Source organism: Diadema setosum, chromosome 21, assembly GCF_964275005.1.
Source record: "Diadema setosum chromosome 21, eeDiaSeto1, whole genome shotgun sequence".
Lineage (NCBI taxonomy): Eukaryota > Metazoa > Echinodermata > Echinoidea > Diadematoida > Diadematidae > Diadema > Diadema setosum.
In genome coordinates this window covers 7,006,227-7,024,370 of record NC_092705.1, presented here as the reverse complement: position 1 = coordinate 7,024,370, position 18,144 = coordinate 7,006,227, and the positions used below count along the sequence as shown (strand labels likewise).

At 41.0% G+C, this 18,144-nt stretch overlaps 1 protein-coding gene across 1 annotated transcript in view; it reads left to right on the top strand.

Annotated features, from left to right (window-relative positions):
- Positions 1–1,846: 1,846 nt before the first annotated feature.
- Positions 1,847–18,144, top strand: part of LOC140244566 (long-chain-fatty-acid--CoA ligase 4-like) — a 53,294-nt gene continuing 36,996 nt past the window's right edge. The window contains exon 1 of the mRNA XM_072324192.1: positions 1,847–2,112. The gene's annotated coding sequence lies outside the window, so the exon portion shown is untranslated. The remainder of the gene's footprint in view (positions 2,113–18,144) is intronic.

Here is an 18,144-nt window from a genome sequence, read left to right as displayed (position 1 = left end):
GAATTGAGTGAAATCTTGACGAAACAGTGAAAGTTTCATTAAGCAGCTACAAGCTAAGCTAGATGAGGTGTATACTGTGATGAAGTCTAATGGCCCGACAATTCTCCTCAGTTTCTTACACAGAAAATGTTCACTTTGTATACATTTTCTTTATTCTTCCAGATGAATTAAAGACAAACGAAATCATATCCAACCCCATTTTGTTAGACATCGACCTTTTTTTAACATCACGTTATTGGCTTTATACCTTCTCTCCCTCTCTCTCTCTCTATCTCTGTCTTCTTCTTTTTTTCTGCATATAACAGCGATGAAATTTGTATTATCATGTTTTTGGGGATGCACGCTCACAAGCATTGCTTCTTCAGTATTCTTTCCCATTTTCCAGCATTTATACACTTAAAATGTTTTGCAAACTTGCATAATACGTTTACTGTGCATTGTATTATGTTGATGTACTTATTTTTTCTGTAAAAATTCACATTTGTGTTTCTGTTAGATATGGAAAAATAAACGAATGAAGAAATGAATGAATAGACACTCTTTGCTCGACAATATTGTATCCGATAGCTCGGTAACAATGTCGTTAGTAGAAATGAATAATTTCGTAACTACCAAGTATTAAACAATCAAAGCGTTGTTTGCCAAGGACATTATCTGCTTTTCAGAGTTGCAGATTTATTCTAGTATAAATGTACGAACCGTTGCTGGTTTTGAAAGACATATTAATATTCAGAATTCTGTAACTTTCTCTTTTTTTTTTGGGGGGGGGGGCAGGGAGAGATGGGGTATCCGATCTTGATCTTTATCTTCCTGCTTGGCTGAACACGTCTTATCAGAGTTAACTTGACCGTGGAGTGAGTTTTCCCTTGAAACAAACATAAGAAAAACAGAATTGGAAGCTTGGTTGAACTTATCAGAACCATTAATATCTTGTTTCTTAATTTATATTCTTTTCTTTCTCTGCTTATCAGTGCCTTTATACAGGTAGAAAGAGACTCTAGTTTCGTGTTTTCCTTATATTGTCAATACTTCCAACAAAGGAAAGAATTTCGACACATCAGTCAAGGCTCTTAATCAACTCTTTCAGAAAAAAAAAACAACAACAAACAAACACAAAACAAAAACCAACGTTCCGAAACTCTGGGCATGCATGGGCATAACAACAATTTTTTTTTTAAATTAAATAATTTATGGAAGAAGTGCTAATATAAACTTAAAAGTAGAATTGCTTCTCTAGGACTATCATTGACGCTGATGTATAGGCATTTTATGTAGTTCTTCTGGATACTGTGTTCTTGTTGTGTCACTTTGCAACTACTGTTACAGTACGAGCCAGACACTGAGAGGTTCAACTCTTCCCGGAATTGTAGACTACGCACATTCATTTCCGCTAGGGGTTCAACAAACTTTTCGAACTTTCCCTTTCAATACCGTCTTGAAACAACGCCGCCGGTTGACTTGGCATTTCCACTCACATTTCCCCGGGTGCTATGGTGATATTTTGTGAAGAAATACAATAATAGTGCTGTATAATATTTTCCCTATCTAAACAACGACATGAAAAGACACATTTTGATAAACAACACGTGAAAAATGGAGAGAAAAAAATAAAGGTCATACAGTACTCGTACCCATGAGTGAAATCATGCATATTCATCTATTGTGGCGTAGTACGGAGTACGCCCTCTTGTTTATGACGCGATGAGGTGATTCTCTCGCACGATCACAAGATGACTACGAACATGCATGCCAACTGCCGCACCGCATCCCATACCACATGTGATCGCGTGGCCTTTATGCGTATTGTCAATACCACACACATTTTCAACAGCAGGCATGCAAAGCGTAGTAATCTAAAAGCATACGCAGATAGCAACGCGACGATCTACGACGGGGTACGGTGCGGGAACGGTGAAACGAAAATAGGATCTGCTGAACAACGAGCAGTGGTCAAACGAGTCATCAACTTGAGATGATCCATTTACTCATGTTAACTCATTTGTGAGGGACGTCTGTTGGGCAACTGCTACAAGTAATCTCCAACCAAACAACCGGGCGGTGCAAGAAATTCGAGCAAGACTGAATAGAAGGCAGAGACACATTTCTGTACCGGTACATAACTATTCATTTTCACTTATCATTGCTTTTCACCTTTTCTACTCGGAACGGACGAGATCCAAATCGTATCTCACCTTTTTCTAACAGTTTCTAATTTAATTTTCCCATTTTCAGTAAGTACTGTGGTTAATTCGTAAATAATATGCGGCTTAACGTAAATCTCACTGTTATAACACCTTGGTCCTTTAGATAATGGCTGTTTAGTGTTTGATGGATACAATACCGTGGACGTGGTGGTAGGCCTGCTGGTGAATCAGTGTGCGTGCGGATGCGGGGCTTCACCTACGACATCGTCATGGTTGCAATGCAATGTGGCCCCAATGCAATAAATATGCAGCTGGTGACCAACATCGGGCATGTGTGTGTTGGAGGATGCTGAATTGGATACTACACTAGAATCTAGTAGTGGTAGATCTAACGACCACGTTAGACCAAGGAGGTTGAGGAGATGGAGTAACAACAGAGTTATTCCCTTTCTATGTTCGAAGCCGCCGCTCAAAAATATTTGAAGCATGTGCCAAACAGGATCTGTCGCGCCGATACGAAGACAATTGACTCGCTTCTCGTCGCATAATCACCAGCCACTTTCAAAGGAAGATATGTCTTTGTCAATGTGATGGTAATTACTTTCCGCTATCCCTTCTTGTAAAAGGTAGGTAGTACAGACACGAGGATGCGCGAACAGAAATTGAGGAAAAAATGCTGAAATGAAGATGAAAATTACTCCACTGGGCATATGCGGGCTCTAATCTGATATAGGGCCTAGAGTAAAATATTCCGTTTGCGGCAGTTTAAGCATTGTTAAGGGTTTTTCCAACTTGTAAACAAATCAGGCAAATTATTTTCAACCATTTCATATATCATAGACAAGATTATTCATTAACGCAATTGTTTTCATGAAAGAAATTTACCACTGACCAACGCAGTTTTCATGATTTACGAGGGCAAAACCCGGCACAATTTTCGCCGATAAGGGCGATATGCGACGTAGTATTTCTGCTTGCGGCACGATGTACAATCCCTATGCAATACACGCGTGCTCCACGATCTTTAGCTGAACGCCTTTACATGTCTCGCGAACATTGCGTAAGCGCCAATTCCCATTGCGAAAGCACGTGAAAATAGCGTGCGCACTTGCATTGGCCGCAAACAAGATCGCAATTCTGGCGGTGTTGTTGATGTCTTTCTCGTGTTTTTCTTATTTTTTTCGATGGTAACATCCACTTTCCGAAAAAAATGGCGGCCCACATCGGCTCGGGAAAATTCTATTTTACGTGAGGATATGTTTTCAAAATCCATGAACATCGAGAAAATGACAAAAAATCCAGTTTCTTGGACCATTGTTTCTTAACTGTTATGTTAAGAAGTACCGAAAATTTCATTTTGGATGCGATATGTTGTCATTTAGGTGAGAAAATTTCACTTTCATCAGAGATCGTGCCCATTTTATCGGTTGGTTTTTGTTGATTGCTAGTGTGCATGTAACAGTGCAATGCTGTGATTAGCTGTATATTACCGTGTATGTTGTACCTGCCGCGAACGGCTGCACGGCCGCTTACTGACGCAGTTACCTTATCTATCAATAAAGAATTATACTTGAAGATTATTACATATTTGGGCAAATTAAGTCGAAAAGTTATAAAACCAGCTTTCTAGGATGGTACAGTTTTAAACATTTTTACATAATACAGCTCTGATTTACACTTTTGTGCAATTTTCTGAACGAAATTGACTTTTGTTTTACATGCTTTACTATTAAGTGAAATTTCATTTCATTTAATAAATGAATAAGCAAAATATGGCCAACATTATGATAACGTTCAAAATAAATCTTCAGATTGCTCAGCAAGACGGCGGCTTGGAACATCAATCTTCAAAGGCACAAGTGCACCTGTGGAATTCTTTTGTACGTCGATAGAAATCTGACAACACTGTTTGAATAATTACAGCCAGTTGGAACTCCATGTATAAAACCTCCTTGGTTAGACTTCTTAAGTATCATAATCTAACACTTTAACAGGGTAAGAAACTAGTCTAGATGGCCAAATCGTGATATCGGTCCCCTCTCGTTCTGCGTGTGCGTCCCCACTATATGTGCAAAGTCTATGGAGGTTGAAAGAATTCAGAAGTCCCAGGGGCAGGCTATGAATGATGAAATGAATGGCAGTGAATGGAGCTCTGGAGTGGGGACCTATTTCGCGATAATGCCGTCTAGATCTGTATCTGGCAGTGCAGCATGCGGTGCAGTGTGGAGTGAAGGAACCCAAGTACCCACCACTTTTTTTTTGTTCCCACCGACCATCTTTCTGATGTCAAAAACTCAAATGAGATCACCTGAACTTGGCTTGTGTTGTGTAGAGTTAGCCCGTGGTCGCCGTAATTCATTGCCCATTTTTATCAGAACACAGCTACAAAACTTTTGAAAATTTCTGCTTTCCAACACAAAAGCACGGAGCAAAATATCAATTTCTATTCAGTAATTGCAAATCCTGACCATTGCTGCACAATTCAAAATAGACTGTCTTCCCGCTTTGGGGTTGAGTGATGATAGATGATGCAAGGTTATGCGCATGCTAGACAGAAAGATCTGTCTGTCCGTGTCCGGCCGTGATCCGGAGGAGTCTTTTATTTTTTTGACATTCTCGCTCTCCTCCGTAGACAGACGGAAGGTTATCCCATACCTCGCTGTATTGAAGCTCTTAACCACTGTCTCTATGGAGAATTGAGTGAGGTACCTCACCCTTCTCAATTGCGTCTGATTCACAGCCCTCGATCGGCAAATTTAAATTTGTATAGCAAAATCAACATTCCAAGAATGTACTGTATTGAACTCACCAGATTAATGAGTTATCCAACATTTTGGTAGAATTTTCGTGAAAAAAGTCACAACTCCCAGCCCGTCGTTACGATCGTAACAGATCTTCAACGTATGAATCACATGCAAGGTACATGTTTTAAATAGTGACTAACAGCTAGCGAACGGCAGTGTTGCGATATGGATACAAATTTCGGCAATCTAACCTAGTTTATTGACTGTGAGTATTTCAATTGTACAATGTGAGAAAGTTACCGCAGAGCATCAATACGGGAGCCAGTAGGATAGCCTTCGGTCTGTATGGGAGGGGATTCCATAGAAGCCAGACGCAGTCTCTGCGGAACATATTCCTGACGACCAGATACAGACCGATCTTTCGGCCAATGGGCATGCATGACTGAAAGTGCTCCAGAACTGTGCAGCGATCGCTTCTGCGAGTTCACGTGCCTCTGATTAGTAGATCAATGTCACATGCTGCTTGGTGCCTTGAGTGTACCGCAGCACAGCTAATAACAGCCTGGTCTTTTGAAATACAGTGATAACCTTCTGGGTCATTTCAGCCTTTACTTAGGCCAGGGTTATTCATTGGAAGAAAATTACCTACAGTGCGCAGACAACGCAATAAATCTTCATTTTCGGCAGGTTGTATATATTGTGTTATAAGTCAATGTCAATATTGCCAATCTGAATGATCACAATTAGTTAGGACACATACATGTAGGTCTGAGGTACAAAAACATAATTTCATTTAAGGTAAAACAGTTCTTGTAGTCCTGCAGAACTGTCAAATTTTGCTAAAAAAATATACACGTATGCCTAAGAAATGTGTGGAATAACGCTGTAACAAGAAGATATTTGTTGGGTGACGACGAAAATGGGTAATTTTAACCAAAAAGTTTCGCCAGAGTCGCAATGTCAGCATTTACCCAATCAGAGTCTGGTTAACTTGGACTCGGGGACATCTCGGCTTCACTTTGACGGCGGGGCTGAGTTGTCCTGAAGAATTGTACAGTTGTGCTATGGGAGCGCTTCGCGTTCTGGCAGTTCACAGTTAGGGACTGAGTTGATATAACATGTGCATCAAAGAGGTTCTAGAATAGAACCTCTTTGGCGTGCATACAAAATGAATGTGCGCTTTAAATGTATAAAATATGGCAATCATGAACTGCGGCAAATTGTCTGAAATAGGACTGAGTTGTCCTGAGTCCGAGTTAGCCTGGATCCTCCATAGAATACAAGTCAGTATACCGACTTATCATTTTATATTTTAATCTTCATTTTAATTTTTACGTTGCACTTATGGCACATACGTAGGCCTACTAACTAAGCGGCCCGAACCAAAGATCCTGGAGTACGTGTAGGATCTTTGCCCGAACTAGAAGTTGCTTACAGGATTGAGAGCATGTATAGCAGCATGCGACACGCTTGTAACAACTGATTGAGTGCGTATTGCTTGTGTTAGACATTTTAATGTCGGTGACTGAGCAGTTATGCTTTCTCTGTATTGTCCCATAGGGTAACACGCCGTGCTGTTATGACTTTCCGTTGCATCACTTTTTGCGCGGCTGTGCGTGGTAGTAAGAAGATCACGAGCGCACAAGTGACTCATTTCAGCGCTTCTGATTGGCTACATTCTTGAACCCATTTGGTAATTTATGACAATGGCACAGGTGCAGGATGCACCTACTCCAACCAGCACCTGAAGTTAACGCAGTTAGGCCTGAGTGATTGTTATCACTGGGAAAGAAGCATATGCTGAATATAGAACAATTTGTTAAAGCAAATTTTAAAAAAAGAAAAGCTTTTATCATAGGACATGTGAAAAAGTACATTTTGCGACCGGACACTAAAGGAACTTCAAGTGAAAGTCATAGACACTGAGGATTTCAAAATCGTGAATTGGAAATACTCCCTCATAACCCTAATAACAATAATCCCTAATAAAAAACACAAACCGAAAAGCCTTCTCTGGGTAGGTTTCCATGGTAACCTAGCCGTGTTCATGAGCGACCCAACTCAACACAAAGTGCAGAAAATAAAATTGACAAAGAGCATAGCCAACTTTGTTTTGTAGCAAAATAGTATTGCTGTTGGATTTTGACATGTGCAGTTATTCCAAATGTGCTGTATTGACAATTCCGATGTGTTGAGCATGGATTTGTGGTGGATAACATTGATCATGCTACTTTTCAGATGCAGAATTTGCAATTGAGTTACAGAATTAAATACTAACTGTAAAACCAGAAAAATTGCGTGCATTTTAATTTCATTAATTTTGTGAGAGCCAAGATTCGCGGAATTAATGTGCATGAGAAAGTTCTTGTCTGCACTACATCATGTATGCATTGAATGCCAGTGGCAGTTCACAAAAATTTTATGCCTCGAAAAAGGCTGTTAACTCCACTTTGTGAAAATTTCATACCGCCGGCCAACATTTCTCTGTACAGTACCATATCAAGCAAGGACAGAGTCATACTGGAAATAATAAGATTTCTTGTCACCGAGAGTAATGTTGGTTTCATTTTTTAGGCAACAGTGTGTTAAGAAGACAGGATTTCGATCCCTGCATTGTGTTAAGCGCATGGTGTCATTCTGCCTGGACTGTTGCTATATTGCATGGCAACTGAGATTCATGCATATTAAGTTGTAGGTGTTCAGTGTTTTGTGAAAGTGGTGATCACGTAATGGTCTGTGTCAGCAGGACAGTAGGTACTGTATGATAGCACACTTCTCCTGAATACATCAAGCACTATTGTGTACCTGTATGTATGAATGATTGTGTGATCAGAATTCTATGAATTTTGCAAGCGGAATAGACCTTATGCATTGACGTCATCACTCGCTTGACAACCTCTCGCGACGCCATCTTAGAGGGCAAGCGAAGTCCTTGACATCGCAGAGGCGTGCAGCTAGTTATGTGCTTTTCCTATGCGCGCTAGCGGCGATCGCCTCACTCGCCGCCAGTCCCCAGGCTAGTGGCAGGTTTTTTTTTTTACCATCAAACAAGTTTGACATGACATGACACATTATGCAGCAATATTTGGGTAATTTTCTCACATTGTGCAATCGAAATACTCACAGTAACTAGAGAATTCCTAGGTTATATCGCAGAAATTTGTATCCATAGCGCAACATCGCCGTTCGCTGAATGTATGTCGCCATTTTGAATTTCATTAGCCAATCACATGCGAGGTACGTGTTTTAGTAAAAAACACATAGAAATCTACCTCGCATGTGATTGGCTAACGGATTCGTAGGTTGATGAGCTGTTACGACCGCTGGTAGTTGCATCTTTTTTCATGAAAATTGTGCCAAAATGTTGGATATATCATTAACCTGGTGAGTGCAATGCATACCTCAAATGTCGATTTTGCTATACAAGCTTGAATTTCCCGATCTAGGGCAGTAGATTACATGCAATAGAAATGACAGTAAAAGAAACACCGATGTTGTGTGTAAATGCCCATTGCCTCGCTTGTAAAAGCACGCTCGAGCAACGCATCGCTTGCCCTCTAAGGGAGGGCGCCCTTCAGTTGGTAAGACCGTGTGACGTCATATGCATAAGGTCTATTAGATTTTGGCATTGCTATTGCCATCATAATTCTTAGTGCTAAAGCAGCATACTACTTGTAAATAAGATGTTTGCTCTTCAGATAAATGTAGTTTTCCATGCAGGAGAAGTGGTATGCATTTCATGTGAGTGTGCATGTACAATGTAGTACAGTATTCATCGCATAATCGGGACAGGTTGGGAGTAGCAAACACGGCCCCTTCTAAAGCGGGGTGCCCGATTTTGCGATCATTCTCGCAATGATGTACTGTAGAGAAATCGCAACCGGGTTCTTCTGTCAACTCTCTAAGTAGGAATTGCAAGCGAGCACATGGCTTTGCTTACATGTATGTAGGGGAGAAGAATGTTCGCGAAAGCATGTGTTTCACAATGGCATGGATGCTTATACACGGCGCTTTCGTGGCTATGCATGTACGTGTACTGGATGGACGGCGGTTTCAACACACCAGTCCGAAGCTTGCTTTGTAAGTTCAATGTAAACGACAACTGATAGGGAATCTTTGAAATATTGTTGTGGTATTTTGGTAGATTTTTTGTGTAAAATATCAGCAAAATCAAAGATCGCTTGAAGAAAAATTGTCCCGTTTATCGGAGGTCCCCGCCCGATTAGCCAGTGAAAATAACATGCATTGGAAATGTTTCTGGGAAGCGTATGTCATTTAAGCGAGGTTCCCGATTATCAGATGCCCGATTATGCGATGAATACTGTACCGTGTTCATGAGGGAAGGGGTGTGGTTTCTGCCAAGAATTTAATGTCATTGATGTTATGGGGAAAGGGGGGGGGGGATGGGGAAATCATGGGGGGGTATTAAGCTACAGTTTTACTGTACATGTATGAAGGCATAGTGAACCTGCTCTTGGAAGAGGTACATTATTACAAATGTATGTGCTAAAGCCCAGTGTCTCAGTCTCTTTAAGATTCCTGTTGAGTGTCTATTACTTTCTGGCCAATATCCAACACATTCCACTTCATGCTTCATAGCGTAGTATACACGTAGATCATTCAGCCTCTTATACCTGTCAAAATTGATCATTCCAATTACCAATTGATGTGCAGAATGTACTTTTCTACTGCTTAGATACATGTAATGAAGTTGCTTCCGTTTGTTTCACCTTGTGAGAGGTCATTGTCTTGTTATGTAGATTGACTAACCATGAATCCTTTTTGGTGATTTGCTTTCTGGTGACCTCTCAACCAATGTCTACAATATCATGGGAGCATTTGAGATTAAATTTCTCTTGAAAGACACACAAAAAAAGGTGGCTTTATGAAGAAGTGTATGCACATAATGTATAGGAGGCTCTTTACTGTAGACATACAGTTCAGCCTCGATTATCCGGCCTCCTTTTATCCAGAAATCTCTATTATCCGGACGCGTTCATGCAGTGAAGGACTTTTTTTCCTTCCAAAAATCGAGAAAAAACAGTGACTTTCATGGATCTATTTCACTAAGTTCATAAGATGTGCATGATAGGTTTCTCAATATCTAATGAGGTAAAACATCTATGATTTTCACATAAAGATATACTTTATGTTTGTGAAGAAGGGACTACAATTTTGCGCAGGCTAGCATAGATTATACCACCGTTGCGGGGTACGCTACCTGCCTAGCTGCCATTGCACTGGGACGGCAGCTTGGACAGCAGCCATATACATTAACATTGCGTCTGCCATATCCGGCCAATTCGCTTATCCGGATGAGCGCCGGTCCCGACATGGCCGGATAATCGAGGTTGAACTGTACAATGTACACGTAACACACTCTACATTGTAAAAGATCATGCCAGAACTGTCTGTAGGTAGAGAAGAGTAACAACTTTTTCTGGTTCCTCAAGGATTTTTCCTGTAATATTTATATTTTCAGAAATAAAATTGCCTAGAATACACACAGACATATTGTAGTAATGCCTTGGATGATGTACAAAACTCTTCTTTTGTGAAGTGTCAACATGAGAGGTTTGGGTTTATGACCTTTTTTCCTACGTGCAAAAAAGCATGTTTTCCCTCCGCTACTGGGATTACCTTGAATCCAAATACACATGGTTTGTTTGGTTTTCAATGTCACATTGTGAACTTTCCCATTGATCACTTGCTGCAGGTTTCCAAGTAAACACATGAACAGAATATCAGCATATGACTCTCATGATTTCTTCACCAGTGCTTGCAAGTGTGTAGATACCCCCCATGCATGCAGTAAGAAAAGCACACCTTGTCAGAGAATGTGCAGAGACTCCAACTCTCCCGTTTTCGACGGGAGATCTCCCGCTGAAAACCCATTTTTGCAAAATCTCCCGTTCTCCCGTTTGAGATTTAATTTCTCCCGCCCTGGCTCTTTGTCTCCCGTTGGAAGGGATTTCTTACTTATTTCTATCGTATGTTGAAAAAATAAGCCTTAGATAGCACAAGAGAGCATCTCGAACCCTAGGAACTTCGCGCTTCGCACACATCAAGTTGGAGTCTCCCGTTTGCTAGGGGTTTCCGGCGGGAGAATCTCCAGATCAGAAGGTGCTTTGGGTTGGAGTCTCTGAATGTGTATGCTCGTTGGTAGCACTGGCACATGATCGCTATGATCGCTATGGTCCAAGGTACAACGGTACAAGTGCTAACTGGCGAAAATGGATTTTTCAGTTTGCATAGGGACCATGCAGACTGAGGAAGAAGTGCTGCGCTTTCTGTACATCGTGCTTGCACATGCAGCCCACAATGTAGGCAAATTCATCTTCAGAGAGTCTCTGTGACGTTTCCATCTAGGCCATTGTCTGTGACAGTACCCCCAAAGGTACAGTGTACATACACTATTGCTAGGGGTGATACTACTACACCCACTAAGTCTCATTGTCTGGCCCTGTGCTCTTGTACTGGACCTCATACTTGACATTGCGACCTGTCCAGATTTGCGCAAACTCAAGGATGTGCATATTTGTTTTGACTGATCATTTCTTGCTTGCTGTGTACTATTCAAATTTATGAAGGACTAGTCGGGGAGCACCAGCACTTACCCACCCCATCCCCTTCTTTGTTTTCTGGCATATTTTTTTTCCCCCCTGCCAAACTGGATTCCCATTGTTTGCTGATGCAGTGTGATGCTTGTATCACCGTCAAAGTCAAACAAAGGTCAGATATATACTCACGACACCACACAAGGCCTGCAGAGCCTCGTCTGGAGGTGACTCTCATATGACTGTCCAAATTCAGATGGGTATACCCACCCTGTGCCCTTGTGCCTCGCAGGGATAAGGGGCTCTGACTCATGAATGATGCTCAATGACAGTTTGAAACCACACTGGATGTCATAGGAAACTTGCGTCCTTCCTGCCTTATGGGGGGTGGAGGGGGTTGTAAGAGAAATCATACAAATCAATATTCAACAGCTTGAATATACATGTAGGTACAATGTACGTGTAGGTCAGAAGTCAAGTTTTTCAAGAACAGAGTTTTGGTGGTGTTTTCAGGATAATTTATTTTTTTTTTTGGGGGGGGGGAGGGTGTATAGAGTGCAGTCATCTTCTCAAAAAACTGAAGTTTCTACCAATTGGCATTGGCTATTGTGTCAGTGAAATGAATATCGTTGTTTAAATGTGGACTCGAGGAGAAGGTTATACTGTAGGTTACTAGTTAAGTGCATGTGAGTATCTCACTTCCCGTTTGTTACAAATTCCCAAAGTTGAGCAGAGTAAATGGGTGTTCCCATGACACAGGACAATGAATGGAAAAATGAAATATTGTATGTCAAAATACAAATACATTACAGAGAGCTAATAGTTGGTTACAAAGTTGTCCAACTGGATATAACAAGTTATTTGGCTTTGTGTGAAGAGTTCTTTTTTTTTCCAAAAAAGAAGTTAACATTAACAGTTGCATGCCCTTTTTTGGTGCCATTCTCTCTCCTGGCGGATTGCCAATGAAGGGTATTAAGTCGGAATTCCACTTCAAATTGAGCATAACATATGATTATCGTCACTGAGTGCTCTTTCATTGTTGAGTACTGCCACAATTGTGCTGGCCCTTATTCCAGATCAACCACCCAAACTTTAATATCATGCAATTTGTATTGTGAGCTCAAGAATTTACCACAGAATTATGTAGGAAGAAGAGTTACGAGCAGCCGTAAATGGAGTTTACTGTCATTGCATGCTGGCTAGATAAGAAATTGAAAGGACCACAAAAGTACTTTAATATGGAAGTGAGTGTGTGGGTGAAACTACCATCATTTCAACACACCTCTGAATGTGACTTTCAGTTCGGCAATTTATTATTTGTGTGTACTGTCGTGGCATGTCTTTGTACTGTACCTTCACGCACAAGTGTCCTAGAAAATACAAATGTAGGTCTGATCAGGGACCTTGGCTATGTTTTGGAGAATGTAGACCACACAAACAATCTGGTAATCGTGGCTTGGTATGGTTTGATTTTAATTCAAACACGAAAACCTCGGGTCACTGACAGCAGATATGACTGCATTGTGGCATCAGAGGTCTCTGCACTGTTGCCAGACAGACAGACAGACAGATGCACACACACACACACACACACACACACTCACACAAACACCCTCAAAAACACAATAGTTACTTTCAGAAGGTGATCCTCAACTTCGAACATTTTAAAGCTAAATTCGAGGATAACCTCTATGGGGTGCCAAGTGTCGCATGGTCTATTTCATTACAAAATCAGGCTTTCCATTTTGTCAAACAAAATGACTAATTTCATAACGAAATCAACAGTGCAACAATTGGCACCCCATAGAGCTCATTCTCGAGGTTAAGGACTACTGTCTGAACATAACTTATTATACAATTAATTAAAACATCCAATTGCATCTTCTACTAATACAAGCACACATTGATCCTTCCCTGGTGATGAGCTGCCTCAAGGAAACTAAATGCTTGTACCTCTTTTTATTTACTCCTCGTACTTCCAGATGTATTCCTGATGTTTGCCTTTATTCTTTGTGTATACCCAGTATTCTACCTTTAAAGACCTGGTAGCGTGAGGATGCCATGGAGTGGGAGGGTTGGTCCAGCTTGGATATATTTGAGAATCCCTGAAAGGAATTTTTTATAGCTTTATCACTGATTTCTGTGTAAGTGCACACACAGCTATAAAATCTTGATTTGAGTCAATCGTTCAAGTTGAGTGTACGCTTTGATACACACATTCGCTAAGTGGTGCTATTTGTGGTTTTTTAATGTACCTCGGTAAGCAGCGAATAAGTTGGGCGACCCATGAATCTCTATGCTATTGGGTCTCCAGGACAAAACCTAGCTGCCACCCCTTTAAAAGTCATATAATTGTATGCTGTGGCCCCTACTTCCTGTCCACAGTATCTAACCGTTATCTGAAGAGTTATTTTAAAAAATACACAAGAAAGTCGGTTTCCTTCACTGTATTCCTACGAAAGAGGGTTTCCCTAAATAGTCGCACATTCCTAGTATGAGCATTGCGCCCTTGATTCTTCTTAGGTGCTTCAGAATCCTGCAAACAGTTGGTGTGATGTGTGTACAGTGAGTCACTTGGGATGGGATTTTCTTCCCATCCTATGTGGGTCTGATAATGCTGTCTTGCACAAGGCTGTTCCCACATCAGCAGCCCTATTCGCATTGATGCCCCACACTCATGCACAGCACTGCAGCTTTTGCTCTGTATGGTGGCCCTGAAGTACGCTCGACGACAGGTCATGTGCGCTGTGAATTTTGCGACCAGGTCATGAAATTCGTGATTTGGGACGCCAAGTTCGTGACCCGGGACGCAAATTTTGTGACCCGGGAAACAAACTTGGCAACCAGGGACATGAACTTGGCGACCGGGGACACGAATTTGGCGACTTTGGGTCACGAAGTTTGCAACTTTGGGTCGTGAAAATCGCGAACTTCCTAAAGTCGCGAAGTTTACGACCACAGGACGTGAATTTTGCGTCCCCGGTCGCCAAGTTCATGTCCCAGGTCATGAAATTCGCCTCCCGAGTCACAAACTTGGCGTCCCACATCGCAAATTTCGCGACCTGGTTGCAAAATTCACGGCGCACATGACCTGTTGTCGAGCGTACTTCAGGGCCACCATAGCTCTGTGACTGTCAAGAATGTGAGAGGGGAGAACGAGCAGCTTCTGTATACCATATGCCATGTATTTAACTTTTTTCTTAATTTTCGTGAGTCAGATGCTCTTTGTGAATTATAGCATAATAATATTAACTCTGATCCAGACATGAATGTGGAGTGTGGGTATGCACATTTCTCTGTTCACTACTGTACCCAAGTCACAAATTCAACCACTCGCCAAATTGTCAGTAAGTCCCGATTTGCAATTCAGTGTCATTTTGTCAGCTGGAGATTTTGCATTTATGTATGTATGGCACCCAGTCATGCATTTACCGGTACATGTATGTCGTCCAAGAGAAACTAAATTTAGAAAATGGGAGCATACATTGTACATTACAAATACCAAGGCATGGATGGAGTGGGTGTGTACATACACTTAACCATGTGAGTGATCAGTACCATTCTACCAACTGACTCTTCGTGCTGTGTTTGAAAGATTTTATGCTTTCTGTGCATCCTGTGCTAATTGGCGACCTAAGATATCAAAACAATAAGTGTTTCACTTGACTTGCTTCAGCGTTGTCTGCAGGGAGCAGCGAGTGTGTCCAGTTTGTACAAGTGTATGTTTATGAAAGCTTTGAACATCAATATGCACATTGTTTACGTGGCCTTCTGAACTGTACACACTTTATCGAAATACCTTTGTTCTTCTATGACCCCAACAACTTTTCGAATTGATTACATTCTTTAAAGGAGTTCATGCTTGACGAGTCCTTTGAAATGTTACAGTTCCAGCTGCACTATTCATTGTTGGCTCCTTTATGGTTTTCCACACAATTACAATCCAGGTAGACGTATGCCTTCCTGGACATGCTAATTAGTGGTACAATTTTGAGCTCTCCATCACCGTTATTTATTCAGGCAGCGGGGAAAGTAGGCTGGTGCCATTTCAAATGTAGACAATGATTGTGTGCAAGTTGCAAATACAGCATTGTTTAGCAGGCATTGTTAACGCAGTTGTTCATCATGTGCCGGTACAACCAATAGGGGGTGGGGGGATGTAAGGGATTAAATTGACCAGTTGGGTCAGATGCGCATAGCTGGTAGGTCGTACAGCTGTACATAGCACAAGGTGACTTTCAAGTTTATCTTTACTACAGCTCTCTCCCAATGGGGGACAGATTTAGGAGACCAAATGAAACAGGATATGACTGAGGTGTGGGGAAGTTTCTTGCGAAAAAACTCCGGAACCACTATGACAGAGGTGATGATAGGAAGGGGGGGGGGGGGGATTGAATGATTTAGCAAAATATTCCCATTTCCATTGAGAAGTGTCCCAACATTAGCAGATTGATTTGGCAGTCTGTGAAGTGCAGCTACAACTTGCAACTGTGATATGTCAACAATAACCTGGCCTGTGAGCTGCACATTTGGAGTTAGCCCAAATGGTGAAGGAATGAAGTCCTGTGACAAAAGCAAAGATTTCTCTGTGACAAACATTCTCAAGGTAAATAGTCACAGCAAACTTCTTGCTAAGGTAGAAAAATATCACACCCTAGTGTGGTTTTTCTGCCATGTTTTAGGTGGTTTGTTGCAGTGTTGTTGGGCAACTTTAACGTACAGCTGTAAATGTCACTTTTTTAAAGATATTTTGATGCTGCAAATTTTAACTAAGAGTGCCTATGGCCCTAATGCCCACGAACTTTGCAGTGCCACTTTACATCAAACTCTGACTATGGTATTTATAGTACCATAAAGCACCTGTCTAGATGCAGCACTCCGCTAATGTTCCCATGAGGTCTTTGAGGTGTAACATGTACTGATTTTAACCCAGTGGGATTGCCCAAGGAGGTATGAGAGAGCATACCTCCTTGGATTGCCACATTTGCGCTTCCAGTCCCATTCTGTTCAAAGAACGTATATGCCTATTGAATGCTAAACTGCACTCAGGTATGAAAGATTAGATTATATTTGACAGGTTTGATGTCGAATTGATAGATTGCAACTAATGGCTATGTCAGCGAGGAAGGCATGTACATACCGTTATACCACATTTCTTTACAGATTTAATTTGTGTGAATTTGCAAAAGGTGAATTTTCGAAGATCTACTGGTTTGCGCTCTTCAAGCTGCAGTACATTGTCTGATGAATAATATGCACATTTACTGTGAAGACCTGTCCGCTATGAACAGGGAAATTTAAACACCAATATGTGTTGCTTGAAGGTTTGCGGTAACACCATGTGTATGTAGTCCTCATCTGGATCGTTGCTTGGCAGAAGAAGAGCCTAGAAAGAGGAGAATTGAGGAGGGAAGCGACATACAACGTGTATATGGGTTTACACTAGGTTTTACTGGTGCTGCCTTCATTGATCCATATTGTACAGAGTCAAGCAGCACTCTGTACAGATCAACGGAATGTGGCTGTTACTCAATGGGTTTTATTCAAACTTGGTATTGATGGAAGTGAATGGTAATACAAAATTAATATAGTTTGGTGATTCTGCCACCTGTGTTTATTCAAACTTCTTCCATTTGATGGGAGTGCACTTTCCCTTGATTTAAAAGCTAGAGTCTTTTGTTTATATACAATGTATTTTTTACAAGTCTTTAAAAAGATTATACACTCTTGTGCTTACTTTGATAACCAAATGTGTGCACTGCTCCCTACATTTGTAATTTATCACTTAGTAATCATATAACATTGAGGGCAAGGAGGAATTCTGTTTGTGTGTGTATGCGGTTATCTGGTCAAAACAGTCTGGATGAAATCAAATATTTTGATGCCAAAAATTTGAAACAGTCGATTGGTTTCTTCATAACATGAATGCTTTGCCTTCAAAGATGTAGACTACAATGCATCAGATAGGAAACATTCTTTCGATATCTTGTTGAGTGTAGGATTCTGTGTAAACAAAACACTGTGTCTTCAAAAGCTAAGCAAACATTTGCTCTAAGATACAGCTCTGTAGCAAGAGAAGTACAAGGGAAGAACTGTAGATGAAGAAACACTCAAGTGTAAAGAAATTTTGAAAGATGTGCCAGTTCTTTCAAGAAATCTATCAACAATGTTACTGTACATGTACTACCAACTGTTTCCAAACAGGACTTTTCTTATTACATGCAGGAAAACTTTAATTCTGGTACCATCAGTTAGTCACAAATTTTCATTGTTTTTAAGCATTTAGCGGTGATTTTCCAGCAGCAATTCTTCTTTTGATAGATTGCTATTTGTGAATTCAGTATCTGAGGCTGGTAGCATAGGACCATGTGGCTCAGATTTTTTTTTTTTTTTTTAACTTGACACATTGTTGAACGGTGCTTCTAATAATCAACATTTCCTCCGTGGAACAGGCTTGTTTCCTTCTGCTGAGATCATCATTCTTGCCCAATAGGATCACCCTGGCATTCGGCTAGATGATTACGTTGTACTGTACATGCATGTCAACCACCTCTGGTAGACCACAATAATCAATACTATTGACCTGTTATACAGTGTACCAATAATTGCCAGTGGTAATGACAGAATTCCAGGGTGTGAGTCTCTTGGTGAAGTGAAGTGAAAATGATGATTGACGAATGGTTTTCTTTACCCTCTATA